The sequence below is a fragment of the Nothobranchius furzeri genome, chromosome 2, assembly GCF_043380555.1.
Source record: "Nothobranchius furzeri strain GRZ-AD chromosome 2, NfurGRZ-RIMD1, whole genome shotgun sequence".
NCBI lineage: Eukaryota > Metazoa > Chordata > Actinopteri > Cyprinodontiformes > Nothobranchiidae > Nothobranchius > Nothobranchius furzeri.
This window is the reverse complement of record NC_091742.1, coordinates 64,930,635-64,957,365: the sequence shown is the minus strand read 5'-3', so window position 1 is coordinate 64,957,365 and position 26,731 is coordinate 64,930,635. Positions and strand designations below refer to the sequence as shown.

At 41.2% G+C, this 26,731-nt stretch overlaps 12 non-coding genes and 44 pseudogenes across 12 annotated transcripts; all 56 read right to left on the bottom strand.

Annotated features, from left to right (window-relative positions):
- Positions 1-294: 294 nt before the first annotated feature.
- Positions 295-413, bottom strand: LOC139068378 (5S ribosomal RNA). Its single transcript, XR_011519977.1, has one exon. It is a non-coding gene; the product is annotated as a 5S ribosomal RNA (ribosomal RNA).
- Positions 414-766: 353 nt separating this feature from the next.
- LOC139067447 (5S ribosomal RNA) lies at positions 767-885 on the bottom strand (annotated as a pseudogene).
- A 354-nt stretch (positions 886-1,239) lies between these two features.
- On the bottom strand, positions 1,240-1,358 carry LOC139067317 (5S ribosomal RNA; annotated as a pseudogene).
- Positions 1,359-1,713: 355 nt separating this feature from the next.
- LOC139066622 (5S ribosomal RNA) lies at positions 1,714-1,832 on the bottom strand. Its single transcript, XR_011519525.1, has one exon. It is a non-coding gene; the product is annotated as a 5S ribosomal RNA (ribosomal RNA).
- A 353-nt stretch (positions 1,833-2,185) lies between these two features.
- On the bottom strand, positions 2,186-2,304 carry LOC139067673 (5S ribosomal RNA; annotated as a pseudogene).
- A 385-nt stretch (positions 2,305-2,689) lies between these two features.
- Positions 2,690-2,808, bottom strand: LOC139067762 (5S ribosomal RNA; annotated as a pseudogene).
- A 353-nt stretch (positions 2,809-3,161) lies between these two features.
- On the bottom strand, positions 3,162-3,280 carry LOC139067700 (5S ribosomal RNA; annotated as a pseudogene).
- Positions 3,281-3,635: 355 nt separating this feature from the next.
- On the bottom strand, positions 3,636-3,754 carry LOC139068377 (5S ribosomal RNA). Its single transcript, XR_011519976.1, has one exon. It is a non-coding gene; the product is annotated as a 5S ribosomal RNA (ribosomal RNA).
- Positions 3,755-4,107: 353 nt separating this feature from the next.
- LOC139066551 (5S ribosomal RNA) lies at positions 4,108-4,226 on the bottom strand. The gene has a single exon (XR_011519453.1). It is a non-coding gene; the product is annotated as a 5S ribosomal RNA (ribosomal RNA).
- Positions 4,227-4,580: 354 nt separating this feature from the next.
- On the bottom strand, positions 4,581-4,699 carry LOC139067760 (5S ribosomal RNA; annotated as a pseudogene).
- A 354-nt stretch (positions 4,700-5,053) lies between these two features.
- LOC139067316 (5S ribosomal RNA) lies at positions 5,054-5,172 on the bottom strand (annotated as a pseudogene).
- A 354-nt stretch (positions 5,173-5,526) lies between these two features.
- Positions 5,527-5,645, bottom strand: LOC139067042 (5S ribosomal RNA; annotated as a pseudogene).
- A 355-nt stretch (positions 5,646-6,000) lies between these two features.
- Positions 6,001-6,119, bottom strand: LOC139066452 (5S ribosomal RNA). Its single transcript, XR_011519352.1, has one exon. It is a non-coding gene; the product is annotated as a 5S ribosomal RNA (ribosomal RNA).
- Positions 6,120-6,474: 355 nt separating this feature from the next.
- On the bottom strand, positions 6,475-6,593 carry LOC139068361 (5S ribosomal RNA). Its single transcript, XR_011519961.1, has one exon. It is a non-coding gene; the product is annotated as a 5S ribosomal RNA (ribosomal RNA).
- A 353-nt stretch (positions 6,594-6,946) lies between these two features.
- Positions 6,947-7,065, bottom strand: LOC139066451 (5S ribosomal RNA). Its single transcript, XR_011519351.1, has one exon. It is a non-coding gene; the product is annotated as a 5S ribosomal RNA (ribosomal RNA).
- Positions 7,066-7,420: 355 nt separating this feature from the next.
- Positions 7,421-7,539, bottom strand: LOC139067041 (5S ribosomal RNA; annotated as a pseudogene).
- Positions 7,540-7,894: 355 nt separating this feature from the next.
- LOC139067737 (5S ribosomal RNA) lies at positions 7,895-8,013 on the bottom strand (annotated as a pseudogene).
- Positions 8,014-8,398: 385 nt separating this feature from the next.
- LOC139067761 (5S ribosomal RNA) lies at positions 8,399-8,517 on the bottom strand (annotated as a pseudogene).
- Positions 8,518-8,872: 355 nt separating this feature from the next.
- Positions 8,873-8,991, bottom strand: LOC139066839 (5S ribosomal RNA; annotated as a pseudogene).
- Positions 8,992-9,344: 353 nt separating this feature from the next.
- Positions 9,345-9,463, bottom strand: LOC139068081 (5S ribosomal RNA; annotated as a pseudogene).
- Positions 9,464-9,819: 356 nt separating this feature from the next.
- Positions 9,820-9,938, bottom strand: LOC139066985 (5S ribosomal RNA; annotated as a pseudogene).
- Positions 9,939-10,293: 355 nt separating this feature from the next.
- On the bottom strand, positions 10,294-10,412 carry LOC139068360 (5S ribosomal RNA). The gene has a single exon (XR_011519960.1). It is a non-coding gene; the product is annotated as a 5S ribosomal RNA (ribosomal RNA).
- A 353-nt stretch (positions 10,413-10,765) lies between these two features.
- Positions 10,766-10,884, bottom strand: LOC139066576 (5S ribosomal RNA). Its single transcript, XR_011519479.1, has one exon. It is a non-coding gene; the product is annotated as a 5S ribosomal RNA (ribosomal RNA).
- A 355-nt stretch (positions 10,885-11,239) lies between these two features.
- On the bottom strand, positions 11,240-11,358 carry LOC139067040 (5S ribosomal RNA; annotated as a pseudogene).
- Positions 11,359-11,713: 355 nt separating this feature from the next.
- LOC139067871 (5S ribosomal RNA) lies at positions 11,714-11,832 on the bottom strand (annotated as a pseudogene).
- Positions 11,833-12,187: 355 nt separating this feature from the next.
- Positions 12,188-12,306, bottom strand: LOC139066973 (5S ribosomal RNA; annotated as a pseudogene).
- Positions 12,307-12,659: 353 nt separating this feature from the next.
- LOC139067877 (5S ribosomal RNA) lies at positions 12,660-12,778 on the bottom strand (annotated as a pseudogene).
- A 353-nt stretch (positions 12,779-13,131) lies between these two features.
- LOC139068376 (5S ribosomal RNA) lies at positions 13,132-13,250 on the bottom strand. Its single transcript, XR_011519975.1, has one exon. It is a non-coding gene; the product is annotated as a 5S ribosomal RNA (ribosomal RNA).
- Positions 13,251-13,603: 353 nt separating this feature from the next.
- LOC139067277 (5S ribosomal RNA) lies at positions 13,604-13,722 on the bottom strand (annotated as a pseudogene).
- Positions 13,723-14,075: 353 nt separating this feature from the next.
- Positions 14,076-14,194, bottom strand: LOC139068374 (5S ribosomal RNA). The gene has a single exon (XR_011519973.1). It is a non-coding gene; the product is annotated as a 5S ribosomal RNA (ribosomal RNA).
- A 353-nt stretch (positions 14,195-14,547) lies between these two features.
- Positions 14,548-14,666, bottom strand: LOC139066740 (5S ribosomal RNA; annotated as a pseudogene).
- Positions 14,667-15,019: 353 nt separating this feature from the next.
- On the bottom strand, positions 15,020-15,138 carry LOC139067577 (5S ribosomal RNA; annotated as a pseudogene).
- Positions 15,139-15,493: 355 nt separating this feature from the next.
- On the bottom strand, positions 15,494-15,612 carry LOC139067349 (5S ribosomal RNA; annotated as a pseudogene).
- Positions 15,613-15,965: 353 nt separating this feature from the next.
- LOC139067998 (5S ribosomal RNA) lies at positions 15,966-16,084 on the bottom strand (annotated as a pseudogene).
- Positions 16,085-16,438: 354 nt separating this feature from the next.
- LOC139067908 (5S ribosomal RNA) lies at positions 16,439-16,558 on the bottom strand (annotated as a pseudogene).
- A 353-nt stretch (positions 16,559-16,911) lies between these two features.
- On the bottom strand, positions 16,912-17,030 carry LOC139067237 (5S ribosomal RNA; annotated as a pseudogene).
- A 354-nt stretch (positions 17,031-17,384) lies between these two features.
- LOC139067457 (5S ribosomal RNA) lies at positions 17,385-17,503 on the bottom strand (annotated as a pseudogene).
- A 355-nt stretch (positions 17,504-17,858) lies between these two features.
- Positions 17,859-17,978, bottom strand: LOC139067745 (5S ribosomal RNA; annotated as a pseudogene).
- Positions 17,979-18,331: 353 nt separating this feature from the next.
- LOC139067746 (5S ribosomal RNA) lies at positions 18,332-18,450 on the bottom strand (annotated as a pseudogene).
- A 355-nt stretch (positions 18,451-18,805) lies between these two features.
- Positions 18,806-18,924, bottom strand: LOC139068035 (5S ribosomal RNA; annotated as a pseudogene).
- Positions 18,925-19,278: 354 nt separating this feature from the next.
- On the bottom strand, positions 19,279-19,397 carry LOC139067827 (5S ribosomal RNA; annotated as a pseudogene).
- Positions 19,398-19,751: 354 nt separating this feature from the next.
- Positions 19,752-19,870, bottom strand: LOC139068082 (5S ribosomal RNA; annotated as a pseudogene).
- A 354-nt stretch (positions 19,871-20,224) lies between these two features.
- LOC139067267 (5S ribosomal RNA) lies at positions 20,225-20,343 on the bottom strand (annotated as a pseudogene).
- A 352-nt stretch (positions 20,344-20,695) lies between these two features.
- Positions 20,696-20,815, bottom strand: LOC139067654 (5S ribosomal RNA; annotated as a pseudogene).
- A 353-nt stretch (positions 20,816-21,168) lies between these two features.
- On the bottom strand, positions 21,169-21,287 carry LOC139067918 (5S ribosomal RNA; annotated as a pseudogene).
- A 355-nt stretch (positions 21,288-21,642) lies between these two features.
- On the bottom strand, positions 21,643-21,761 carry LOC139068034 (5S ribosomal RNA; annotated as a pseudogene).
- A 352-nt stretch (positions 21,762-22,113) lies between these two features.
- Positions 22,114-22,233, bottom strand: LOC139067999 (5S ribosomal RNA; annotated as a pseudogene).
- Positions 22,234-22,586: 353 nt separating this feature from the next.
- On the bottom strand, positions 22,587-22,705 carry LOC139067750 (5S ribosomal RNA; annotated as a pseudogene).
- Positions 22,706-23,059: 354 nt separating this feature from the next.
- Positions 23,060-23,178, bottom strand: LOC139067229 (5S ribosomal RNA; annotated as a pseudogene).
- Positions 23,179-23,532: 354 nt separating this feature from the next.
- LOC139067892 (5S ribosomal RNA) lies at positions 23,533-23,651 on the bottom strand (annotated as a pseudogene).
- Positions 23,652-24,005: 354 nt separating this feature from the next.
- On the bottom strand, positions 24,006-24,124 carry LOC139067266 (5S ribosomal RNA; annotated as a pseudogene).
- Positions 24,125-24,477: 353 nt separating this feature from the next.
- On the bottom strand, positions 24,478-24,596 carry LOC139067861 (5S ribosomal RNA; annotated as a pseudogene).
- A 353-nt stretch (positions 24,597-24,949) lies between these two features.
- On the bottom strand, positions 24,950-25,068 carry LOC139066632 (5S ribosomal RNA). The gene has a single exon (XR_011519536.1). It is a non-coding gene; the product is annotated as a 5S ribosomal RNA (ribosomal RNA).
- Positions 25,069-25,422: 354 nt separating this feature from the next.
- Positions 25,423-25,541, bottom strand: LOC139067231 (5S ribosomal RNA; annotated as a pseudogene).
- A 355-nt stretch (positions 25,542-25,896) lies between these two features.
- On the bottom strand, positions 25,897-26,015 carry LOC139067228 (5S ribosomal RNA; annotated as a pseudogene).
- Positions 26,016-26,369: 354 nt separating this feature from the next.
- On the bottom strand, positions 26,370-26,488 carry LOC139067891 (5S ribosomal RNA; annotated as a pseudogene).
- Between the last annotated feature and the right edge of the window lie 243 nt (positions 26,489-26,731).

Here is a 26,731-nt window from a genome sequence, read left to right as displayed (position 1 = left end):
GTCGCCCACTGCAAAGACTAGATTCTTGCACATAGAGGTAAAAGGCTAAGTTAAACAGTTGTCTTCATCATTGTTGCTCTTCTTTAGACTCTAACAATTGGCTCCCACCCCATTTCTTGTCTCTAAAATGCCAGCACTGAGACATTATTGCTAGGGACAAATGAAAGGAGGTTTATTACCAACAAGTGTGTGCAGTTCGTGTGGAACACCTGGCTTTAAAATTATTCAATGACGAAGCTGTTCAAAGCTATGGTGAAGTGAAAAAAACTGTATTTTATAACAAATGAGTGAGAAAGCTTACAGCACCTGGTATTCCCAAGAGGTCTCCCATACAGGTACTGACCAGGCCCAACCCTGGATTGCTTCCGAGATCAGACGGGATCGGGCTTTTTCAGGGTGGTATGGCCGTAAGCGAAGGACACACCTTGAAAAATCTCTGAAAAATCCCTTGTGTATATGTCAAAGTATGATTGTGTCGGCCACTGCAAAGACTAGATTCTTGCATATGGAGGTAAAAGGCTAAGTTAAACAGTTGTCTTCATCACTGTTGCTTTTTTTTCGAGTAACAATCGGCTCCCACCCCATTTCTCGTCTCTAAAATGCCAGCACTGAGACATTATTGCTAGGGACAAATCAAAGGAGGTTTATTACCAACAAGTGTGTGCAGTTCGTGTGGAACACCTGGCTTTAAAATTATTCAATGACGAAGCTGTTCAAAGATGTGGTGAAGTGAAAAAAACTGTATTTTATAACAAAATAGTGAAAAAGCTTACAGTACCTGGTATTCCCAAGAGGTCTCCCATACAGGTACTGACCAGGCCCAACCCTGGATTGATTCCGAGATCAGGGGGGATCGGGCTTTTTCAGGGTGGTATGGCTGTAAGTGAAGGAAAAACCTTGAAACATCTCTGGAAAATCCCTTCTGTATTTGTCAAGGTATGATTGTGTCGCCCACTGCAAAGACTAGATTCTTGCATATAGAGGTAAAAGGCTAAGTTAAACAGTTGTCTTCATCATTGTTGCTCTTCTTTAGACTCTAACAATTGGCTCCCACCCCATTTCTTGTCTCTAAATGCCAGCAATGAGACATTATTGCTAGGGACAAATAAAAGGAGGTTAATTACCAACAAGTGTGTGCAGTTCGTGTGGAACACCTGGCTTTAAAATTATTCAATGACGAAGCTGTTCAAAGATGTGGTGAAGTGAAAAAAACTGTATTTTATAACAAATTAGTGAAAAAGCTTACAGCACCTGGTATTCCCAAGAGGTCTCCCATACAGGTACTGACCAGGCCCAACCCTGGATTGATTCCGAGATGAGAGGGGATCGGGCTTTTTCAGGGTGGTATGGCTGTAAGCGAAGGAAAAACCTTGAAAAATCTCTGAAAAATCCCTTGTGTATTTGTCAAGGTATGATTGTGTCGCCCACTGCAAAGACTAGATTCTTGCACATAGAGGTAAAAGGCTAAGTTAAACAGTTGTCTTCATCATTGTTGCTCTTCTTTAGACTCTAACAATTGGCTCCCACCCCATTTCTTGTCTCTAAAATGCCAGCACTGAGACATTATTGCTAGGGACAAATGAAAGGAGGTTTATTACCAACAAGTGTGTGCAGTTCGTGTGGAACACCTGGCTTTAAAATTATTCAATGACGAAGCTGTTCAAAGCTATGGTGAAGTGAAAAAAACTGTATTTTATAACAAATTAGTGAAAAAGCTTACAGCACCTGGTATTCCCAAGAGGTCTCCCATACAGGTACTGACCAGGCCCAACCCTGGATTGCTTCCGAGATCAGACGGGATCAGGCTTTTTCAGGGTGGTATGGCCGTAAGCGAAGGACACACCTTGAAAAATCTCTGAAAAATCCCTTGTGTATATGTCAAAGTATTATTGTGTCGCCCACTGCAAAGACTAGATTCTTGCATATGGAGGTAAAAGGCTAAGTTAAACAGTTGTCTTCATCACTGTTGCTTTTTTTTCGAGTAACAATCGGCTCCCACCCCATTTCTTGTCTCTAAAATGCCAGCACTGAGACATTATTGCTAGGGACAAATCAAAGGAGGTTTATTACCAACAAGTGTGTGCAGTTCGTGTGGAACACCTGGCTTTAAAATTATTCAATGACGAAGCTGTTCAAAGATGTGGTGAAGTGAAAAAAACTGTATTTTATAACAAATTAGTGAAAAAGCTTACAGTACCTGGTATTCCCAAGAGGTCTCCCATACAGGTACTGACCAGGCCCAACCCTGGATTGATTCCGAGATCAGGGGGGATCAGGCTTTTTCAGGGTGGTATGGCTGTAAGTGAAGGAAAAACCTTGAAACATCTCTGGAAAATCCCTTCTGTATTTGTCAAGGTATGATTGTGTCGCCCACTGCAAAGACTAGATTCTTGCATATAGAGGTAAAAGGCTAAGTTAAACAGTTGTCTTCATCATTGTTGCTCTTCTTTAGACTCTAACAATTGGCTCCCACCCCATTTCTTGTCTCTAAATGCCAGCAATGAGACATTATTGCTAGGGACAAATAAAAGGAGGTTAATTACCAACAAGTGTGTGCAGTTCGTGTGGAACACCTGGCTTTAAAATTATTCAATGACGAAGCTGTTCAAAGATGTGGTGAAGTGAAAAAAAACTGTATTTTATAACAAATTAGTGAAAAAAACTGTATTTTATAACAAATTAGTGAAAAAGCTTACAGCACCTGGTATTCCCAAGAGGTCTCCCATACAGGTACTGACCAAGCCCAACCCTGGATTGCTTCCAAGATCAGACGGGATCGGTCTTTTTCAGTGTGGTATGGCCGTAAGCAAAGGACACACCTTGAAAAATCTCTGAAAAATCCCTTGTGTATATGTCAAAGTATGATTGTGTCGCCCACTGCAAAGACTAGATTCTTGCATATGGAGGTAAAAGGCTAAGTTAAACAGTTGTCTTCATCACTGTTGCTTTTTTTTCGAGTAACAATCGGCTCCCACCCCATTTCTTGTCTCTAAAATGCCAGCACTGAGACATTATTGCTAGGGACAAATCAAAGGAGGTTTATTACCAACAAGTGTGTGCAGTTCGTGTGGAACACCTGGCTTTAAAATTATTCAATGACGAAGCTGTTCAAAGATGTGGTGAAGTGAAAAAAACTGTATTTTATAACAAATTAGTGAAAAAGCTTACAGCACCTGGTATTCCCAAGAGGTCTCCTATACAGGTACTGACCAGGCCCAACCCTGGATTGATTCCGAGATGAGAGGGGATCGGGCTTTTTCAGGGTGGTATGGCTGTAAGCGAAGGAAAAACCTTGAAAAATCTCTGAAAAATCCCTTGTGTATTTGTCAAGGTATGATTGTGTCGCCCACTGCAAAGACTAGATTCTTGCACATAGAGGTAAAAGGCTAAGTTAAACAGTTGTCTTCATCATTGTTGCTCTTCTTTAGACTCTAACAATTGGCTCCCACCCCATTTCTTGTCTCTAAAATGCCAGCACTGAGACATTATTGCTAGGGACAAATGAAAGGAGGTTTATTACCAACAAGTGTGTGCAGTTCGTGTGGAACACCTGGCTTTAAAATTATTCAATGACGAAGCTGTTCAAAGCTATGGTGAAGTGAAAAAAACTGTATTTTATAACAAATTAGTGAAAAAGCTTACAGCACCTGGTATTCCCAAGAGGTCTCCCATACAGGTACTGACCAGGCCCAACCCTGGATTGCTTCCGAGATCAGACGGGATCGGGCTTTTTCAGGGTGGTATGGCCGTAAGCGAAGAACACACCTTGAAAAATCTCTGAAAAATCCCTTGTGTATATGTCAAAGTATGATTGTGTCGCCCACTGCAAAGACTAGATTCTTGCATATGGAGGTAAAAGGCTAAGTTAAACAGTTGTATTCATCACTGTTGCTTTTTTTTCGAGTAACAATCGGCTCCCACCCCATTTCTTGTCTCTAAAATGCCAGCACTGAGACATTATTGCTAGGGACAAATCAAAGGAGGTTTATTACCAACAAGTGTGTGCAGTTCGTGTGGAACACCTGGCTTTAAAATTATTCAATGACGAAGCTGTTCAAAGATGTGGTGAAGTGAAAAAAACTGTATTTTATAACAAATTAGTGAAAAAGCTTACAGCACCTGGTATTCCCAAGAGGTCCCCCATACAGGTACTGACCAGGCCCAACCCTGGATTGATTCCGAGATCAGAGGGGATCGGGCTTTTTCAGGGTGGTATGGCTGTAAGCAAAGGAAAAACCTTGAAACATCTCTGGAAAATCCCTTGTGTATTTGTCAAGGTATGATTGTGTCGCCCACTGCAAAGACTAGATTCTTGCATATAGAGGTAAAAGGCTAAGTTAAACAGTTGTCTTCATCATTGTTGCTCTTCTTTAGACTCTAACAATTGGCTCCCACCCCATTTCTTGTCTCTAAATGCCAGCACTGAGACATTATTGCTAGGGACAAATCAAAGGAGGTTAATTACCAACAAGTGTGTGCAGTTCGTGTGGAACACCTGGCTTTAAAATTATTCAATGACGAAGCTGTTCAAAGATGTGGTGAAGTGAAAAAAACTGTATTTTATAACAAATTAGTGAAAAAGCTTGCAGCACCTGGTATTCCCAAGAGGTCTCCCATACAGGTACTGACCAAGCCCAACCCTGGATTGCTTCCAAGATCAGACGGGATCGGTCTTTTTCAGGGTGGTATGGCCGTAAGCGAAGGACACACCTTGAAAAATCTCTGAAAAATCCCTTGTGTAAATGTCAAAGTATGATTGAGTCGCCCACTGCAAAGACTAGATTCTTGCATATGGAGGTAAAAGGCTAAGTTAAACACTTGTCTTCATCACTGTTGCTATTTTTTCGAGTAACAATCGGCTCCCACCCCATTTCTTGTCTCTAAAATGCCAGCACTGAGACATTATTGCTAGGGACAAATCAAAGGAGGTTTATTACCAACAAGTGTGTGCAGTTCGTGTGGAACACCTGGCTTTAAAATTATTCAATGACAAAGCTGTTCAAAGATGTGGTGAAGTGAAAAAAAACTGTATTTTATAACAAATTAGTGAAAAAGCTTACAGCACCTGGTATTCCCAAGAGGTCTCCCATACAGGTACTGACCAGGCCCAACCCTGGATTGATTCCGAGATGAGAGGGGATCGGGCTTTTTCAGGGTGGTATGGCTGTAAGCATAGGAAAAACCTTGAAAAATCTCTGAAAAATCCCTTGTGTATTTGTCAAGGTATGATTGTGTCGCCCACTGCAAAGACTAGATTCTTGCACAACAGGTAAAAGGCTAAGTTAAACAGTTGTCTTCATCATTGTTGCTCTTCTTTAGACTCTAACAATTGGCTCCCACCCCATTTCTTGTCTCTAAAATGCCAGCACTGAGACATTATTGCTAGGGACAAATCAAAGGAGGTTTATTACCAACAAGTGTGTGCAGTTCGTGTGGAACACCTGGCTTTAAAATTATTCAATGACGAAGCTGTTCAAAGCTGTGGTGAAGTGAAAAAAACTGTATTTTATAACAAATTAGTGAAAAAGCTTACAGCACCTGGTATTCCCAAAAGGTCTCCCATACAGGTACTGACCAGGCCCAAACCTGGATTGATTCCGAGATCAGAGGGGATCGGGCTTTTTCAGGGTGGTATGGCTGTAAGCGAAGGAAAAACCTTGAAAAATCTCTGAAAAATCCCTTGTGTATTTGTCAAGGTATGATTGTGTCGCCCACTGCAAAGACTAGATTCTTGCATATAGAGGTAAAAGGCTAAGTTAAACAGTTGTCTTCATCATTGTTGCTCTTCTTTAGACTCTAACAATTGGCTCCCACCCCATTTCTTGTCTCTAAAATGCCAGCACTGAGACATTATTGCTAGGGACAAATCAAAGGAGGTTAATTACCAACAAGTGTGTGCAGTTCGTGTGGAACACCTGGCTTTAAAATTATTCAATGACGAAGCTGTTCAAAGATGTGGTGAAGTGAAAAAAACTGTATTTTATAACAAATTAGTGAAAAAGCTTACAGCACCTGGTATTCCCAAGAGGTCTCCCATACAGGTACTGACCAGGCCCAACCCTGGATTGATTCCGAGATCAGAGGGGATCGGGCTTTTTCAGGGTGGTATGGCTGTAAGCGAAGGAAAAACCTTGAAAAATCTCTGAAAAATCCCTTGTGTATTTGTCAAGGTATGATTGTTTCGCCCACTGCAAAGACTAGATTCTTGCACATAGAGGTAAAAGGCTAAGTTAAACAGTTGTCTTCATCATTGTTGCTCTTCTTTAGACTCTAACAATTGGCTCCCACCCCATTTCTTGTCTCTAAAATGCCAGCACTGAGACATTATTGCTAGGGAAAAATCAAAGGAGGTTTATTACCAACAAGTGTGTGCAGTTCGTGTGGAACACCTGGCTTTAAAATTATTCAATGACGAAGCTGTTCAAAGATGTGGTGAAGTGAAAAAAACTGTATTTTATAACAAATTAGTGAAAAAGCTTACAGCACCTGGTATTCCCAAGAGGTCTCCCATACAGGTACTGACCAGGCCCAACCCTGGATAGCTTCCGAGATCAGACGGGATCGGGGTTTTTCAGGGTGGTATGGCCGTAAGCGAAAGACACACCTTGAAAAATCTCTGAAAAATCCCTTGTGTATATGTCAAAGTATGATTGTGTCGCCCACTGCAAAGACTAGATTCTTGCATATGGAGGTAAAAGGCTAAGTTAAACAGTTGTCTTCATCACTGTTGCTCTTTTTTCGAGTAACAATCGGCTCCCACCCCATTTCTTGTCTCTAAAATGCCAGCACTGAGACATTATTCCTAGGGACAAATCAAAGGAGGTTTATTACCAACAAGTGTGTGCAGTTCGTGTGGAACACCTGGCTTTAAAATTATTCAATGACGAAGCTGTTCAAAGATCTGGTGAAGTGAAAAAAACTGTATTTTATAACAAATTAGTGAAAAAGCTTACAGCACCTGGTATTCCCAAGAGGTCTCCCATACAGGTACTGACCAGGCCCAACCCTGGATTGATTCCGAGATCAGAGGGGATCGGGCTTTTTCAGGGTGGTATGGCTGTAAGCGAAGGAAAAACCTTGAAAAATCTCTGAAAAATCCCTTGTGTATTTGTCAAGGTATGATTGTGTCGCCCACTGCAAAGACTAGATTCTTGCACATAGAGGTAAAAGGCTAAGTTAAACAGTTGTCTTCATCATTGTTGCTCTTCTTTAGACTCTAACAATTGGATCCCACCCCATTTCTTGTCTCTAAAATGCCAGCACTGAGACATTATTGCTAGGGACAAATCAAAGGAGGTTTATTACCAACAAGTGTGTGCAGTTCGTGTGGAACACCTGGCTTTAAAATTATTCAATGACGAAGCTGTTCAAAGCTGTGGTGAAGTGAAAAAAACTGTATTTTATAACAAATTAGTGAAAAAGCTTACAGCACCTGGTATTCCCAAAAGGTCTCCCATACAGGTACTGACCAGGCCCAAACCTGGATTGATTCCGAGATCAGAGGGGATCGGGCTTTTTCAGGGTGGTATGGCTGTAAGCGAAGGAAAAACCTTGAAAAATCTCTGAAAAATCCCTTGTGTATTTGTCAAGGTATGATTGTGTCGCCCACTGCAAAGACTAGATTCTTCCATATAGAGGTAAAAGGCTAAGTTAAACAGTTGTCTTCATCATTGTTGCTCTTCTTTAGACTCTAACAATTGGCTCCCACCCCATTTCTTGTCTCTAAAATGCCAGCACTGAGACATTATTGCTAGGGACAAATCAAAGGAGGTTTATTACCAACAAGTGTGTGCAGTTCGTGTGGAACACCTGGCTTTAAAATTATTCAATGACGAAGCTGTTCAAAGATGTGGTGAAGTGAAAAAAACTGTATTTTATAACAAATTAGTGAAAAAGCTTACAGTACCTGGTATTCCCAAGAGGTCTCCCATAGAGGTACTGACCAGGCCCAACCCTGGATTGATTCCGAGATCAGGGGGGATCAGGCTTTTTCAGGGTGGTATGGCTGTAAGTGAAGGAAAAACCTTGAAACATCTCTGGAAAATCCCTTCTGTATTTGTCAAGGTATGATTGTGTCGCCCACTGCAAAGACTAGATTCTTGCATATAGAGGTAAAAGGCTAAGTTAAACAGTTGTCTTCATCATTGTTGCTCTTCTTTAGACTCTAACAATTGGCTCCCACCCCATTTCTTGTCTCTAAATGCCAGCAATGAGAAATTATTGCTAGGGACAAATAAAAGGAGGTTAATTACCAACAAGTGTGTGCAGTTCGTGTGGAACACCTGGCTTTAAAAGTATTCAATGACGAAGCTGTTCAAAGATGTGGTGAAGTGAAAAAAAACTGTATTTTATAACAAATTAGTGAAAAAAACTGTATTTTATAACAAATTAGTGAAAAAGCTTACAGCACCTGGTATTCCCAAGAGGTCTCCCATACAGGTACTGACCAAGCCCAACCCTGGATTGCTTCCAAGATCAGACGGGATCGGTCTTTTTCAGTGTGGTATGGCCGTAAGCGAAGGACACACCTTGAAAAATCTCTGAAAAATCCCTTGTGTATTTGTCAAGGTATGATTGTTTCGCCCACTGCAAAGACTAGATTCTTGCACATAGAGGTAAAAGGCTAAGTTAAACAGTTGTCTTCATCATTGTTGCTCTTCTTTAGACTCTAACAATTGGCTCCCACCCCATTTCTTGTCTCTAAAATGCCAGCACTGAGACATTATTGCTAGGGAAAAATCAAAGGAGGTTTATTACCAACAAGTGTGTGCAGTTCGTGTGGAACACCTGGCTTTAAAATTATTCAATGACGAAGCTGTTCAAAGATGTGGTGAAGTGAAAAAAACTGTATTTTATAACAAATTAGTGAAAAAGCTTACAGCACCTGGTATTCCCAAGACGTCTCCCATACAGGTACTGACCAGGCCCAACCCTGGATAGCTTCCGAGATCAGACGGGATCGGGGTTTTTCAGGGTGGTATGGCCGTAAGCGAAAGACACACCTTGAAAAATCTCTGAAAAATCCCTTGTGTATATGTCAAAGTATGATTGTGTCGCCCACTGCAAAGACTAGATTCTTGCATATGGAGGTAAAAGGCTAAGTTAAACAGTTGTCTTCATCACTGTTGCTCTTTTTTCGAGTAACAATCGGCTCCCACCCCATTTCTTGTCTCTAAAATGCCAGCACTGAGACATTATTGCTAGGGACAAATCAAAGGAGGTTTATTACCAACAAGTGTGTGCAGTTCGTGTGGAACACCTGGCTTTAAAATTATTCAATGACGAAGCTGTTCAAAGCTGTGGTGAAGTGAAAAAAACTGTATTTTATAACAAATTAGTGAAAAATTTTACAGCACCTGGTATTCCCAAAAGGTCTCCCATACAGGTACTGACCAGGCCCAAACCTGGATTGATTCCGAGATGAGAGGGGATCGGGCTTTTTCAGGGTGGTATGGCTGTAAGCGAAGGAAAAACCTTGAAAAATCTCTGAAAAATCCCTTGTGTATTTGTCAAGGTATGATTGTGTCGCCCACTGCAAAGACTAGATTCTTGCATATAGAGGTAAAAGGCTAAGTTAAACAGTTGTCTTCATCATTGTTGCTCTTCTTTAGACTCTAACAATTGGCTCCCACCCCATTTCTTGTCTCTAAAATGCCAGCACTGAGACATTATTGCTAGGGACAAATCAAAGGAGGTTTATTACCAACAAGTGTGTGCAGTTCGTGTGGAACACCTGGCTTTAAAATTATTCAATGACGAAGCTGTTCAAAGATGTGGTGAAGTGAAAAAAAACTGTATTTTATAACAAATTAGTGAAAAAGCTTACAGCACCTGGTATTCCCAAGAGGTCTCCCATACAGGTACTGACCAGGCCCAACCCTGGATTGATTCCGAGATCAGAGGGGATTGGGCTTTTTCAGGGTGGTATGGCTGTAAGCGAAGGAAAAACCTTGAAAAATCTCTGAAAAATCCCTTGTGTATTTGTCAAGGTATGATTGTGTCGCCCACTGCAAAGACTAGATTCTTGCACATAGAGGTAAAAGGCTAAGTTAAACAGTTGTCTTCATCATTGTTGCTCTTCTTTAGACTCTAACAATTGGCTCCCACCCCATTTCTTGTCTCTAAAATGCCAGCACTGAGACATTATTGCTAGGGAAAAATCAAAGGAGGTTTATTACCAACAAGTGTGTGCAGTTCGTGTGGAACACCTGGCTTTAAAATTATTCAATGACGAAGCTGTTCAAAGATGTGGTGAAGTGAAAAAAACTGTATTTTATAACAAATTAGTGAAAAAGCTTACAGCACCTGGTATTCCCAAGAGGTCTCCCATACAGGTACTGACCAGGCCCAACCCTGGATAGCTTCCGAGATCAGACGGGATCGGGGTTTTTCAGGGTGGTATGGCCGTAAGCGAAAGACACACCTTGAAAAATCTCTGAAAAATCCCTTGTGTATATGTCAAAGTATGATTGTGTCGCCCACTGCAAAGACTAGATTCTTGCATATGGAGGTAAAAGGCTAAGTTAAACAGTTGTCTTCATCACTGTTGCTCTTTTTTCGAGTAACAATCGGCTCCCACCCCATTTCTTGTCTCTAAAATGCCAGCACTGAGACATTATTCCTAGGGACAAATCAAAGGAGGTTTATTACCAACAAGTGTGTGCAGTTCGTGTGGAACACCTGGCTTTAAAATTATTCAATGACGAAGCTGTTCAAAGATCTGGTGAAGTGAAAAAAACTGTATTTTATAACAAATTAGTGAAAAAGCTTACAGCACCTGGTATTCCCAAAAGGTCTCCCATACAGGTACTGACCAGGCCCAACCCTGGATTGATTCCGAGATCAGAGGGGATCGGGCTTTTTCAGGGTGGTATGGCTGTAAGCGAAGGAAAAACCTTGAAAAATCTCTGAAAAATCCCTTGTGTATTTGTCAAGGTATGATTGTGTCGCCCACTGCAAAGACTAGATTCTTGCACATAGAGGTAAAAGGCTAAGTTAAACAGTTGTCTTCATCATTGTTGCTCTTCTTTAGACTCTAACAATTGGCTCCCACCCCATTTCTTGTCTCTAAAATGCCAGCACTGAGACATTATTGCTAGGGACAAATCAAAGGAGGTTTATTACCAACAAGTGTGTGCAGTTCGTGTGGAACACCTGGCTTTAAAATTATTCAATGACGAAGCTGTTCAAAGCTGTGGTGAAGTGAAAAAAACTGTATTTTATAACAAATTAGTGAAAAAGCTTACAGCACCTGGTATTCCCAAAAGGTCTCCCATACAGGTACTGACCAGGCCCAAACCTGGATTGATTCCGAGATCAGAGGGGATCGGGCTTTTTCAGGGTGGTATGGCTGTAAGCGAAGGAAAAACCTTGAAAAATCTCTGAAAAATCCCTTGTGTATTTGTCAAGGTATGATTGTGTCGCCCACTGCAAAGACTAGATTCTTGCATATAGAGGTAAAAGGCTAAGTTAAACAGTTGTCTTCATCATTGTTGCTCTTCTTTAGACTCTAACAATTGGCTCCCACCCCATTTCTTGTCTCTAAAATGCCAGCACTGAGACATTATTGCTAGGGACAAATCAAAGGAGGTTTATTACCAACAAGTGTGTGCAGTTCGTGTGGAACACCTGGCTTTAAAATTATTCAATGACGAAGCTGTTCAAAGATGTGGTGAAGTGAAAAAAACTGTATTTTATAACAAATTAGTGAAAAAGCTTACAGCACCTGGTATTCCCAAGAGGTCTCCCATACAGGTACTGACCAGACCCAACCCTGGATTGATTACTAGATCAGAGGGGATCGGGCTTTTTCAGGGTGGTATGGCTGTAAGCGAAGGAAAAACCTTGAAACATCTCTGGAAAATCCCTTGTGTATTTGTCAAGGTATGATTGTGTCGCCCACTGCAAAGACTAGATTCTTGCATATAGAGGTAAAAGGCTAAGTTAAACAGTTGTCTTCATCATTGTTGCTCTTCTTTAGACTCTAACAATTGGCTCCCACCCCATTTCTTGTCTCTAAAATGCCAGCACTGAGACATTATTGCTAGGGACAAATCAAAGGAGGTTAATTACCAACAAGTGTGTGCAGTTCGTGTGGAACACCTGGCTTTAAAATTATTCAATGACGAACCTGTTCAAAGCTGTGGTGAAGTGAAAAAAACTGTATTTTATAACAAATTAGTGAAAAAGCTTACAGCACCTGGTATTCCCAAGAGGTCTCCCATACAGGTACTGACCAGGCCCAACCCTGGATTGATTCCAAGATCAGAGGGGATCGGGCTTTTTCAGGGTGGTATAGCTGTAAGCGAAGGAAAAACCTTGAAAAATCTCTGAAAAATCCCTTGTGTATTTGTCAAGGTATGATTGTGTTGCCCACTGCAAAGACTAGATTCTTGCACATAGAGGTAAAAGGCTAAGTTAAACAGTTGTCTTCATCACTGTTGCTCTTTTTTCGAGTAACAATCGGCTCCCACCCCATTTCTTGTCTCTAAAATGCCAGCACTGAGACATTATTGCTAGTGACAAATCAAAGGAGGTTTATTACCAACAAGTGTGTGCAGTTCGTGTGGAACACCTGGCTTTAAAATTATTCAATGACGAAGCTGTTCAAAGATGCGGTGAAGTGAAAAAAACTGTATTTTATAACAAATTAGTGAAAAATTTTACAGCACCTGGTATTCCCAAGAGGTCTCCCATACAGGTACTGACCAGGCCCAACCCTGGATTGCTTCCGATATCAGACGGGATCGGTCTTTTTCAGGGTGGTATGGCCGTAAGCGAAGAAAACACCTTGAAAAATCTCTGAAAAATCCCTTGTGTATATGTCAAAGTATGATTGTGTCGCCCACTGCAAAGACTAGATTCTTGCATATGGAGGTAAAAGGCTAAGTTAAACAGTTGTCTTCATCACTGTTGCTCTTTTTTCGAGTAACAATCGGCTCCCACCCCATTTCTTGTCTCTAAAATGCCAGCACTGAGACATTATTGCTAGGGACAAATCAAAGGAGGTTTATTACCAACAAGTGTGTGCAGTTCGTGTGGAACACCTGGCTTTAAAATTATTCAATGACGAAGCTGTTCAAAGCTGTGGTGAAGTGAAAAAAACTGTATTTTATAACAAATTAGTGAAAAAGCTTACAGCACCTGGTATTCCCAAGAGGTCTCCCATACAGGTACTGACCAGGCCCAACCCTGGATTGCTTCCGAGATCAGACGGGATCGGGCTTTTTCAGGGTGGTATGGCCGTAAGCGAATGACACACCTTGAAAAATCTCTGAAACATCCCTTGTGTATATGTCAAAGTATGATTGTGTCGCCCACTGCAAAGACTAGATTCTTGCATATGGAGGTAAAAGTCTAAGTTAAACAGTTGTCTTCATCACTGTTGCTCTTTTTTCGAGTAACAATCGGCTCCCACCCCATTTCTTGTCTCTAAAATGCCAGCACTGAGACATTATTGCTAGGGACAAATCAAAGGAGGTTTATTACCAACAAGTGTGTGCAGTTCGTGTGGAACACCTGGCTTTAAAATTATTCAATGACGAAGCTGTTCAAAGCTGTGGTGAAGTGAAAAAAACTGTATTTTATAACAAATTAGTGAAAAAGCTTACAGCACCTGGTATTCCCAAGAGGTCTCCCATACTGGTACTGACCAGGCCCAACCCTGGATTGCTTCCGGGATCAGACGGGATCGGGCTTTTTCAGGGTGGTATGGCCGTAAGGGAATGACACACCTTGAAAAATCTCTGAAACATCCCTTGTGTATATGTCAAAGTATGATTGTGTCGCCCACTGCAAAGACTAGATTCTTGCATATGGAGGTAAAAGGCTAAGTTAAACAGTTGTCTTCATCACTGTTGCTCTTTTTTCGAGTAACAATCGGCTCCCACCCCATTTCTTGTCTCTAAAATGCCAGCACTGAGACATTATTGCTAGGGACAAATCAAAGGAGGTTTATTACCAACAAGTGTGTGCAGTTCGTGTGGAACACCTGGCTTTAAAATTATTCCATGACGAAGCTGTTCAAAGATGTGGTGAAGTGAAAAAAACTGTATTTTATAACAAATTAGTGAAAAAGCTTACAGCACCTGGTATTCCCAAGAGGTCTCCCATACAGGTACTGACCAGGCCCAACCCTGGATTGCTTCCGAGATCAGACGGGATCGGGCTTTTTCAGGGTGGTATGGCCGTAAGCAAAAAACACACCTTGAAAAATCTCTGAAAAATCCCTTGTGTATATGTCAAAGTATGATTGTGTCGGCCACTGCAAAGACTAGATTCTTGCATATGGAGGTAAAAGGCTAAGTTAAACAGTTGTCTTCATCACTGTTGCTATTTTTTCGAGTAACAATCGGCTCCCACCCCATTTCTTGTCTCTAAAATGCCAGCACTGAGACATTATTGCTAGGGACAAATAAAAGGAGGTTTATTACCAACAAGTGTGTGCAGTTCGTGTGGAACACCTGGCTTTAAAATTATTCCATGACGAAGCTGTTCAAAGATGTGGTGAAGTGAAAAAAACTGTATTTTATAACAAATTAGTGAAAAAGCTTACAGCACCAGGTATTCCCAAGAGGTCTCCCATACAGGTACTGACCAGGCCCAACCCTGGATTGCTTCCGAGATCAGACGGGATCGGGCTTTTTCTGGGTGGTATGGCCGTAAGCAAAAAACACACCTTGAAAAATCTCTGAAAAATCCCTTGTGTATATGTCAAAGTATGATTGTGTCGCCCACTGCAAAGACTAGATTCTTGCATATGGAGGTAAAAGGCTAAGTTAAACAGTTGTCTTCATCACTGTTGCTATTTTTTCGAGTAACAATCGGCTCCCACCCCATTTCTTGTCTCTAAAATGCCAGCACTGAGACATTATTGCTAGGGACAAATCAAAGGAGGTTTATTACCAACAAGTGTGTGCAGTTTGTGTGGAACACCTGGCTTTAAAATTATTCAATGACGAAGCTGTTCAAAGATGTAGTGAAGTGAAAAAAACTGTATTTTATAACAAATTAGTGAAAAAGCTTGCAGCACCTGGTATTCCCAAGATGTCTCCCATACAGGTACTGACCAGGCCCAACCCTGGATTGATTCCGAGATCAGAGGGGATCGGGCTTTTTCAGGGTGGTATGGCTGTAAGCGAAGGAAAAACCTTGAAAAATCTCTGAAAAATCCCTTGTGTATTTCTCAAGGTATGATTGTGTCGCTCACTGCAAAGACTAGATTCTTGCACATAGAGGTAAAAGGCTAAGTTAAACAGTTGTCTTCATCATTGTTGCTCTTCTTTAGACTCTAACAATTGGCTCCCACCCCATTTCTTGTCTCTAAAATGCCAGCACTGACACATTATTGCTAGGGACAAATCAAAGGAGGTTTATTACCAACAAGTGTGTGCAGTTCGTGTGGAACACCTGGCTTTAAAATTATTCAATGACGAAGCTGTTCAAAGCTGTGGTGAAGTGAAAAAAAATGTATTTTATAACAAATTAGTGAAAAAGATTATAGCACCTGGTATTCCCAAGAGGTCTCCCATACAGGTACTGACCAGGCCCAACCCTGGATTGCTTCCGAGATCAGACGGGATCGGGCTTTTTCAGGGTGGTATGGCCGTAAGTGAAGAAAACACCTTGAAAAATCTCTGAAAAATCCCTTGTGTATATGTCAAAGTATGATTGTGTCGCCCACTGCAAAGACTAGATTCTTGCATATGGAGGTAAAAGGCTAAGTTAAACAGTTGTCTTCATCACTTTTGCTCTTTTTCCGAGTAACAATCGTCTCCCACCCCATTTCTTGTCTCTAAAATGCCAGCACTGAGACATTATTGCTAGGGACAAATCAAAGGAGGTTTATTACCAACAAGTGTGTGCAGTTCGTGTGGAACACCTGGCTTTAAAATTATTCAATGACGAAGCTGTTCAAAGATGTGGTGAAGTGAAAAAAACTGTATTTTATAACAAATTAGTGAAAAAGCTTACAGCACCTGGTAATCCAAAGAGGTCTCCCATACAGGTACTGACCAGGCCCAAACCTGGATTGCTTCCGAGATCAGACGGGATCGGGCTTTTTCATGGTGGTATGACCGTAAGCAAAGGACACACCTTGAAAAATCTCTGAAAAGTCCCTTGTGTATTTGTCAAAGTATGATTGTGTCGCCCACTGCAAAGACTAGATTCTTGCATATGGAGGTAAAAGGCTAAGTTAAACAGTTGTCTTCATCACTGTTGCTCTTTTTTCGAGTAACAATCGGCTCCCACCCCATTTCTTGTCTCTAAAATGCCAGCACTGAGACATTATTGCTACGGACAAATCAAAGGAGGTTTATTACCAACAAGTGTGTGCAGTTCGTGTGGAACACCTGGCTTTAAAATTATTCAATGACGAAGCTGTTCAAAGCTGTGGTGAAGTGAAAAATTTTTTATTTTATAACAAATTAGTGAAAAAAGCTTACAGCACCTGGTATTCCCAAGAGGTCTCCCATACAGGTACTGACCAGGCCCAACCCTAGATTGCTTCCGAGGTCAGACGGGATTGGGCTTTTTCAGGGTGGTATGAACCGTAAGCGAAGGACAAACCTTGAAAAATATCTGAAAAATCCCTTGTGTATTTGTCAAAGTATGATTGTGTCGCCCACTGCAAAGACTAGATTCTTGCATGTGGAGGTAAAAGGCTAAGTTAAACAGTTGTCTTCATCACTGTTGCTCTTTTTTCGAGTAACAATCGGCTCCCACCCCATTTCTTGTCTCTAAAATGCCAGCACTGAGACATTATTGCTAGGGACAAATCAAAGGAGGTTTATTACCAACAAGTGTGTGCAGTTCGTGTGGAACACCTGGCTTTAAAATTATTCAATGACGAAGCTGTTCAAAGCTGTGGTGAAGTGAAAATTTTTTTATTTTATAACAAATTAGTGAAAAAGCTTACAGCACCTGGTATTCCCAAGAGGTCTCCCATACAGGTACTGACCAGGCCCAACCCTGGATTGCTTCCGAGATCAGACGGGATTGGGCTTTTTCAGGGTGGTATGGCCGTAAGTGAAGGACAACCTTGAAAAATCTCTGAAAAATCCCTTGTGAATTTGTCAAAGTATGATTGTGTCGCCCACTGCAAAGACTAGATTCTTGCATATGGAGGTAAAAGGCTAAGTTAAACAGTGGTCTTCATCACTGTTGCTCTTTTTTCGAGTAACAATCGGCTCCCACCCCATTTCTCGTCTCTAAAATGCCAGCACTGAGACATTATTGCTAGGGACAAATCAAAGGAGGTTTATTACCAACAAGTGTGTGCAGTTCGTGTGGAACACCTGGCTTTAAAATTATTCAATGACGAAGCTGTTCAAAGATGTGGTGAAGTGAAAAAAAAACTGTATTTTATAACAAATTAATGAAAAAGCTTACAGCACCTGGTATTCCCAAGAGGTCTCCCATACAAGTACTGACCAGGCCCAACCCTGGATTGCATCCGAGATCAGACGGGATTGGGCTTTTTCAAGGTGGTATGGCTGTAAGCGATGGAAAAACCTTGAAAAATCTCTGAAAAATCCCTTGTGTATTTGTCAAGGTATGATTGTGTCACCCACTGCAAAGACTAGATTCTTGCATATAGAGGTAAAAGGCTAAGTTAAACAGTTGTCTTCATAATTGTTGCTCTTCTTTAGACTCTAACAATTGGCTCCCACCCCATTTCTTGTCTCTAAAATGCCAGCACTGAGACATTATTGCTAGGGACAAATCAAAGGAGGTTAATTACCAACAAGTGTGTGCAGTTCGTGTGGAACACCTGGCTTTAAAATTATTCAATGACGAAGCTGTTCAAAGCTGTGGTGAAGTGAAAAAAATTGTATTTTATAACAAATTAGTGAAAAAGCTTACAGCACCTGGTATTCCCAAGAGGTCTGCCATACAGGTACTGACCAGGCCCAACCCTGGATTGCTTCCAAGATCAGATGGGATTGGGCTTTTTCAGGGTGGTATGAACTATAAGCGAAGGACAAACATTGAAAACTCTCTTAAAAATCCCTTGTGTATTTGTCAAAGTATGATTGTGTCGCCCACTGCAAAGACTAGATTCTTGCATATGGAGGTAAAAGGGTAAGTTAAACAGTTGTCTTCATCACTGTTGCTCTTTTTTCGAGTAACAATCGGCTCCCACCCCATTTATTGTCTCTAAAATGCCAGCACTGCGACATTATTGCTAGGGACAAATCAAAGGAGGTTTATTACCAACAAGTGTGTGCAGTTCGTGTGGAACACCTGGCTTTAAAATTATTCAATGACGAAGCTGTTCAAAGATGTGGTGAAGTGAAAAAAACTGTATTTCATAACAAATTAGTGAAAAAGCTTACAGCACCTGGTATTCCCAAGAGGTCTCCCATACAGGTACTGACCAGGACAAACCCTGGATTGCTTCCGAGATCAGACGGGATCTGGCTTTTTCAGGGTGGTATGGCCGTAAGCGGTGGAAAAACCTTGAAAGATCTCTGAAAAATCCCTTGTGTATTTGTCAAAGTATGATTGTTTCGCCCACTGCAAAGACTAGATTCTTGCATATAGAGGTAAAAGGCTAAGTTAAACAGTTGTCTTCATCATTGTTGCTCTTCTTTAGACTCTAATAATTGGCTCCCACCCCATTTCTTGTCTCTAAAATGCCAGCACTGAGACATTATTGCTAGGGACAAATCAAAGGAGGTTTTTTACCAACAAGTATGTGCAGTTCGTGTGGAACACCTGGCTTTTAAATTATTCAATGAAGAAGCTGTTCAAAGCTGTGGTGAAGTGAAAAATATTGTATTTTATAACAAATTAGTGAAAAAGCTTACAGCACCTGGTATTCCCAAGAGGTCTCCCATAAAGGTAATGACCAGGCCCAACCATGGATTGCTTCCGAGATCAGACGGGAATGGGCTTTTTCAGGGTGGTATGGCCGTAAGCGAAGGAAAAACCTTTAAAAATCTCTGAAAAATCCCTTGTGTATTTGTCAAAGTATGATTGTGTCGCCCACTGCAAAGACTAGATTCTTGCAAATGGAGGTAAAAGGCTAAGTTAAACAGTTGCCTTCATCACTGTTGCTCTTTTTTCAAGTAACAATCGGCTCCCACCCCATTTCTTGTCTCTAAAATTCCAGCACTGCGACATTATTGCTAGGGACAAATCAAAGGAGGTTTATTACCAACAAGTGTGTGCAGTTCGTGTGGAACACCTGGCTTTAAAATTATTCAATGACGAAACTGTTCAAAGATGTGGTGAAGTGAAAAAAAACTGTATTTTATAACAAATTAGTGAAAAAGCTTACAGCACCTGGTATTCCCTAGAGGTCTCCCATACAGGTGCTGACCAGGCCCAACCCTGGATTGCTTCCGAGATCAGACGAGATCTGGCTTTTTCAGGGTGGTATGGCCGTAAGCGAAGGAGATTCCTTGAAAAATCTCTGAAAAATCCCTTGTGTATTTGTCAAGGTATGATTGTGTCGCCCACTGCAAAGACTAGATTCTTGCATATGGAGGTAAAAGGCTAAGTTAAACAGTTGTCTTCATCATGTTGCTCTTCTTTAGACTCCAACAATTGGCTCCCACCCCATTTCTTGTCTCTAAAATGCCAGCACTGAGACATTATTGCTAGGGACAAATCAAAGGAGGTTTATTACCAACAAGTGTGTGCAGTTCGTGTGGAACACCTGGCTTTAAAATTATTCAATGACGAAGCTGTTCAAAGATGTGGTGAAGTGAAAAAAACTGTATTTTATAACAAATTAGTGAAAAAGCATAAAGCACCTTGTATTCCCAAGAGGTCTCCCATACAGGTACTGACCAGGCCCAACCCTGGATTGCTTCCGAGATCAGACGAGATCGGGCTTTTTCAGGGTGGTATGAACGTAAGCGAAGGAAATTCCTTGAAAAATCTTTAAAAAATCCCTTGTGTATTTGTCAAGGTATGATTGTGTCGCCCACTGCAAAGACTAGATACTTGCATATGGAGGTAAAAGGCTAAGTTAAACAGTTGTCTTCATCATGTTGCTCTTCTTTAGACGCTAACAATTGGCTCCCACCCCATTTCTTGTCTCTAAAATGCCAGCACTGAGACATTATTGCTAGGGACAAATCAAAGGAGGTTTATTACCAACAAGTGTGTGCAGTTTGTTTGGAACACCTGGCTTTACAATTATTCAATGACGAAGCTGTTCAAAGCTGTGGTGAAGTGAAAAAAATTGTACTTTATAACAAATTAGTGAAAAAGCTTACAGCACCTGGTATTCCCAAGAGGTCTCCCTTACAGGTACTGACCAGGCCCAACCCTGGATTGCTTCCGAGATCAGACGGGATTGGGCTTTTTCAGGGTGGTATGGCCGTAAGCGAAGGACAAACCTTGAAAAATCTCTGAAAAATCCCTTGTGTATTTGTCAAAGTATGATTTTGTCGCCCACTGCAAAGACTAGATTCTTGCATATTGAGGTAAAAGGCTAAGTTAAACAGTTGCCTTCATCACGGTTGCTCTTTTTTCGAGTAACAATCGGCTCCCACCCCATTTCTTGTCTCTAAAATGCCAGCACTGAGACATTATTGCTAGGGACAAATCAAAGGAGGTTTATTACCAACAAGTGTGTGCAGTTCGTGTGGAACACCTGGCTTTAAAATTATTCAATGACGAAGCTGTTCAAAGCTGTGGTGAAGTGAAAAAATTGTATTTTATAACAAATTAGTGAAAAAGCTTACAGCACCTGGTATTCCCAAGAGGTCTCCCATACAGGTACTGACCAGGCCCAACCCTGAATTGCTTCCAAGATCAGATGGGATTGGGCTTTTTCAGGGTGGTTTGAACTATAAGCGAAGGACAAACATTGAAAGCTCTCTTAAAAATCCCTTGTGTATTTGTCAAAGTATGATTGTGTCGCCCACTGCAAAGACTAGATTCTTGCATATGGAGGTAAAAGGCTAAGTTAAACAGTTGTCTTCATCACTTTTGCTCTTTTTTCGAGTAACAATCGGCTCCCACCCCATTTATTGTCTCTAAAATGCCAGCACTGCGACATTATTGCTAGGGACAAATCAAAGGAGGTTTATTACCAACAAGTGTGTGCAGTTCGTGTGGAACACCTGGCTTTAAAATTATTCAATGACGAAGCTGTTCAAAGATGTGGTGAAGTGAAAAAAACTGTATTTTATAACAAATTAGTGAAAAAGCTTACAGCACCTGGTATTCCTAAGAGGTCTCCCATACAGGTACTGACCAGGCCGAACCCTGGATTGCTTTCGAGATCAGACGGGATCTGGCTTTTTCAGGGTGGTATGGCCGTAAGCGGTGGAAAAACCTTGAAAGATCTCTGAAAAATCCCTTGTGTATTTGTCAAAGTATGATTGTTTCGCCCACTGCAAAGACTAGATTCTTGCATATAGAGGTAAAAGGCTAAGTTAAACAGTTGTCTTCATCATTGTTGCTCTTCTTTAGACTCTAATAATTGGCTCCCACCCCATTTCTTGTCTCTAAAATGCCAGCACTGAGACATTATTGCTAGGGACAAATCAAAGGAGGTTTTTTACCAACAAGTATGTGCAGTTCGTGTGGAACACCTGGCTTTTAAATTATTCAATGAAGAAGCTGTTCAAAGCTGTGGTGAAGTGAAAAATATTGTATTTTATAACAAATTAGTGAAAAAGCTTACAGCACCTGGTATTCCCAAGAGGTCTCCCATAAAGGTAATGACCAGGCCCAACCATGGATTGCTTCCGAGATCAGACGGGAATGGGCTTTTTCAGGGTGGTATGGCCGTAAGCGAAGGACAAACCTTTAAAAATCTCTGAAAAATCCCTTGTGTATTTGTCAAAGTATGATTGTGTCGCCCACTGCAAAGACTAGATTCTTGCAAATGGAGGTAAAAGGCTAAGTTAAACAGTTGCCTTCATCACTGTTGCTCTTTTTTCAAGTAACAATCGGCTCCCACCCCATTTCTTGTCTCTAAAATGCCAGCACTGAGACATTATTGCTAGGGACAAATCAAAGGAGGTTTATTACCAACAAGTGTGTGCAGTTCGTGTGGAACACCTGGCTTTAAAATTATTCAATGACGAAGCTGTTCAAAGCTGTGGTGAAGTGAAAAAATTGTATTTTATAACAAATTAGTGAAAAAGCTTACAGCACCTGGTAATCCCAAGAGGTCTCCCATACAGGTACTGACCAGGCCCAACCCTGAATTGCTTCCAAGATCAGATGGGATTGGGCTTTTTCAGGGTGGTTTGAACTATAAGCGAAGGACAAACATTGAAAACTCTCTTAAAAATCCCTTGTGTATTTGTCAAAGTATGATTGTGTCGCCCACTGCAAAGACTAGATTCTTGCATATGGAGGTAAAAGGCTAAGTTAAACAGTTGTCTTCATCACTTTTGCTCTTTTTTCGAGTAACAATCGGCTCCCACCCCATTTATTGTCTCTAAAATGCCAGCACTGCGACATTATTGCTAGGGACAAATCAAAGGAGGTTTATTACCAACAAGTGTGTGCAGTTCGTGTGGGACACCTGGCTTTAAAATTATTCAATGACGAAGCTGTTCAAAGATGTGGTGAAGTGAAAAAAACTGTATTTTATAACAAATTAGTGAAAAAGCTTACAGCACCTGGTATTCCCAAGAGGTCTCCCATACAGGTACTGACCAGGCCGAACCCTGGATTGCTTTCGAGATCAGACGGGATCTGGCTTTTTCAGGGTGGTATGGCCGTAAGCGGTGGAAAAACCTTGAAAGATCTCTGAAAAATCCCTTGTGTATTTGTCAAAGTATGATTGTGTCGCCCACTGCAAAGACTAGATTCTTGCAAATGGAGGTAAAAGGCTAAGTTAAACAGTTGCCTTCATCACTGTTGCTCTTTTTTCAAGTAACAATCGGCTCCCACCCCATTTCTTGTCTCTAAAATGCCAGCACTGAGACATTATTGCTAGGGACAAATCAAAGGAGGTTTATTACCAACAAGTGTGTGCAGTTCGTGTGGAACACCTGGCTTTAAAATTATTCAATGACGAAACTGTTCAAAGATGTGGTGAAGTGAAAAAAAACTGTATTTTATAACAAATTAGTGAAAAAGCTTACAGCACCTGGTATTCCCAAGAGGTCTCCCATACAGGTGCTGACCAGGCCCAACCCTGGATTGCTTCCGAGATCAGACGAGATCGGGCTTTTTCAGGGTGGTATGGCCGTAAGCGAAGGAGATTCCTTGAAAAATCTCTGAAAAATCCCTTGTGTATTTGTCAAAGTATGATTGTGTCGCCCACTGCAAAGACTAGATTCTTGCATATGGAGGTAAAAGGCTAAGTTAAACAGTTGTCTTCATCATGTTGCTCTTCTTTAGACTCCAACAATTGGCTCCCACCCCATTTCTTGTCTCTAAAATGCCAGCACTGAGACATTATTGCTAGGGACAAATCAAAGGAGGTTTATTACCAACAAGTGTGTGCAGTTCGTGTGGAACACCTGGCTTTAAAATTATTCAATGACGAAGCTGTTCAAAGATGTGGTGAAGTGAAAAAAACTGTATTTTATAACAAATTAGTGAAAAAGCATAAAGCACCTGGTATTCCCAAGAGGTCTCCCATACAGGTACTGACCAGGCCCAACCCTGGATTGCTTCCGAGATCAGACGAGATCGGGCTTTTTCAGGGTGGTATGAACGTAAGCGAAGGAAATTCCTTGAAAAATCTTTAAAAAATCCCTTGTGTATTTGTCAAGGTATGATTGTGTCGCCCACTGCAAAGACTAGATACTTGCATATGGAGGTAAAAGGCTAAGTTAAACAGTTGTCTTCATCATGTTGCTCTTCTTTAGATGCTAACAATTGGCTCCCACCCCATTTCTTGTCTCTAAAATGCCAGCACTGAGACATTATTGCTAGGGACAAATCAAAGGAGGTTTATTACCAACAAGTGTGTGCAGTTTGTTTGGAACACCTGGCTTTACAATTATTCAATGACGAAGCTGTTCAAAGCTGTGGTGAAGTGAAAAAATTTTTACTTTATAACAAATTAGTGAAAAAGCTTACAGCACCTGGTATTCCCAAGAGGTCTCCCTTACAGGTACTGACCAGGCCCAACCCTGGATTGCTTCCGAGATCAGACGGGATTGGGCTTTTTCAGGGTGGTATGGCCGTAAGCGAAGGACAAACCTTGAAAAATCTCTGAAAAATCCCTTGTGTATTTGTCAAAGTATGATTGTGTCGCCCACTGCAAAGACTAGATTCTTGCATATTGAGGTAAAAGGCTAAGTTAAACAGTTGCCTTCATCACGGTTGCTCTTTTTTCGAGTAACAATCGGCTCCCACCCCATTTCTTGTCTCTAAAATGCCAGCACTGAGACATTATTGCTAGGGACAAATCAAAGGAGGTTTATTACCAACAAGTGTGTGCAGTTCGTGTGGAACACCTGGCTTTAAAATTATTAGATGACGAAACTGTTCAAAGATGTGGTGAAGTGAAAAAAACTGTATTTTATAACAAATTAGTGAAAAAGCTTACAGCACCTGGTATTGCCAAGAGGTCTCCCATACAGGTACTGAACAGGCCCAACCCTTGATTGATTCCGAGATCAGACAGGATCGGGCTTTTTCAGGGTGGTATGGCCGTAAGCCATGGAAAAACCTTGAAAAATCTCTGAAAAATCCCTTGTGTATATGTCAAAGTATGATTGTGTCGCCCACTGCAAAGACTAGATTCTTGCATATGGAGGTAAAAGGCTAAGTTAAACAGTTGTCTTCATCACTGTTGCTCTTTTTTTGAGTAACAATTGGCTCCCACCCCATTTCTTGTCTCTAAAATGCCAGCACTGAGACATTATTGCTAGGGACAAATCAAAGGAGGTTTATTACCAACAAGTGTGTGCAGTTCGTGTGGAACACCTGGCTTTAAAATTATTCAATGACGAAACTGTTCAAAGCTGTGGTGATGTGAAAAAAATTGTATTTTATAACAAATTAGTGAAAAAGCTTACAGCACCTGGTATTCCCAAGAGGTCTCCCATACAGGTACTGACCAGGCCCAACCCTTGATTGATTCCGAGATCAGACGGGATCGGGCTTTTTCAGGGTGGTATGGCTGTAAGCGATGGAAAAACCTTGAAAAATCTCTGAAAAATCCCTTGTGTATTTGTCAAGGTATGATTGTGTCGCCCACTGCAAAGACTAGATTCTTGCATACAGAGGTAAAAGGCTAAGTTAAACAGTTATCTTCATCATTGTTGCTCTTCTTTAGACTCTAACAATTGGCTCCCACCCCATTTCTTGTCTCTAAAATGCCAGCACTGAGACATTATTGCTAGGGACAAATCAAAGGAGGTTTATTACCAACAAGTGTGTGCTGTTCGTGTGGAAAACCTGGCTTTAAAATTATTCAATGACGAAGCTTTTCAAAGCTGTGGTGAAGTGAAAAAATTGTATTTTATAACAAATTAGTGAAAAAGCTTACAGCACCTGGTATTCCCAAGAGGTGTCCCATACAGGTACTGACCAGGCCCAACCCTGGATTGCTTCCGAGATCAGACGGGATTGGGCTTTTTCAGGGTGGTATGGCCGTAAGCGAAGGACAAACCTTTAAAAATCTCTGAAAAATCCCTTGTGTATTTGTCAAAGTATGATTGTGTCGCCCACTGCAAAGACTAGATTCTTGCAAATGGAGTTAAAAGGCTAAGTTAAACAGTTGCCTTCATCACTGTTGCTCTTTTTTCAAGTAACAATCGGCTCCCACCCCATTTCTTGTCTCTAAAATGCCAGCACTGAGACATTATTGCTAGGGACAAATCAAAGGAGGTTTATTACCAACAAGTGTGTGCAGTTCGTGTGGAACACCTGGCTTTAAAATTATTCAATGACGAAACTGTTCAAAGATGTGGTGAAGTGAAAAAAAAACTGTATTTTATAACAAATTAGTGAAAAAGCTTACAGCACCTGGTATTCCCAAGAGGTCTCCCATACAGGTGCTGACCAGGCCCAACCCTGGATTGCTTCCGAGATCAGACGAGATCGGGCTTTTTCAGGGTGGTATGGCCGTAAGCGAAGGAGATTCCTTGAAAAATCTCTGAAAAATCCCTTGTGTATTTGTCAAAGTATGATTGTGTCGCCCACTGCAAAGACTAGATTCTTGCATATGGAGGTAAAAGGCTAAGTTAAACAGCTGTCTTCATCATGTTGCTCTTCTTTAGACTCCAACAATTGGCTCCCACCCCATTTCTTGTCTCTAAAATGCCAGCACTGAGACATTATTGCTAGGGACAAATCAAAGGAGGTTTATTACCAACAAGTGTGTGCAGTTCGTGTGGAACACCTGGCTTTAAAATTATTCAATGACGAAGCTGTTCAAAGATGTGGTGAAGTGAAAAAAACTGTATTTTATAACAAATTAGTGAAAAAGCATAAAGCACCTGGTATTCCCAAGAGGTCTCCCATACAGGTACTGACCAGGCCCAACCCTGGATTGCTTCCGAGATCAGACGAGATCGGGCTTTTTCAGGGTGGTATGAACGTAAGCGAAGGAAATTCCTTGAAAAATCTTTAAAAAATCCCTTGTGTATTTGTCAAGGTATGATTGTGTCGCCCACTGCAAAGACTAGATACTTGCATATGGAGGTAAAAGGCTAAGTTAAAAAGTTGTCTTCATCATGTTGCTCTTCTTTAGACGCTAACAATTGGCTCCCACCCCATTTCTTGTCTCTAAAATGCCAGCACTGAGACATTATTGCTAGGGACAAATCAAAGGAGGTTTATTACCAAC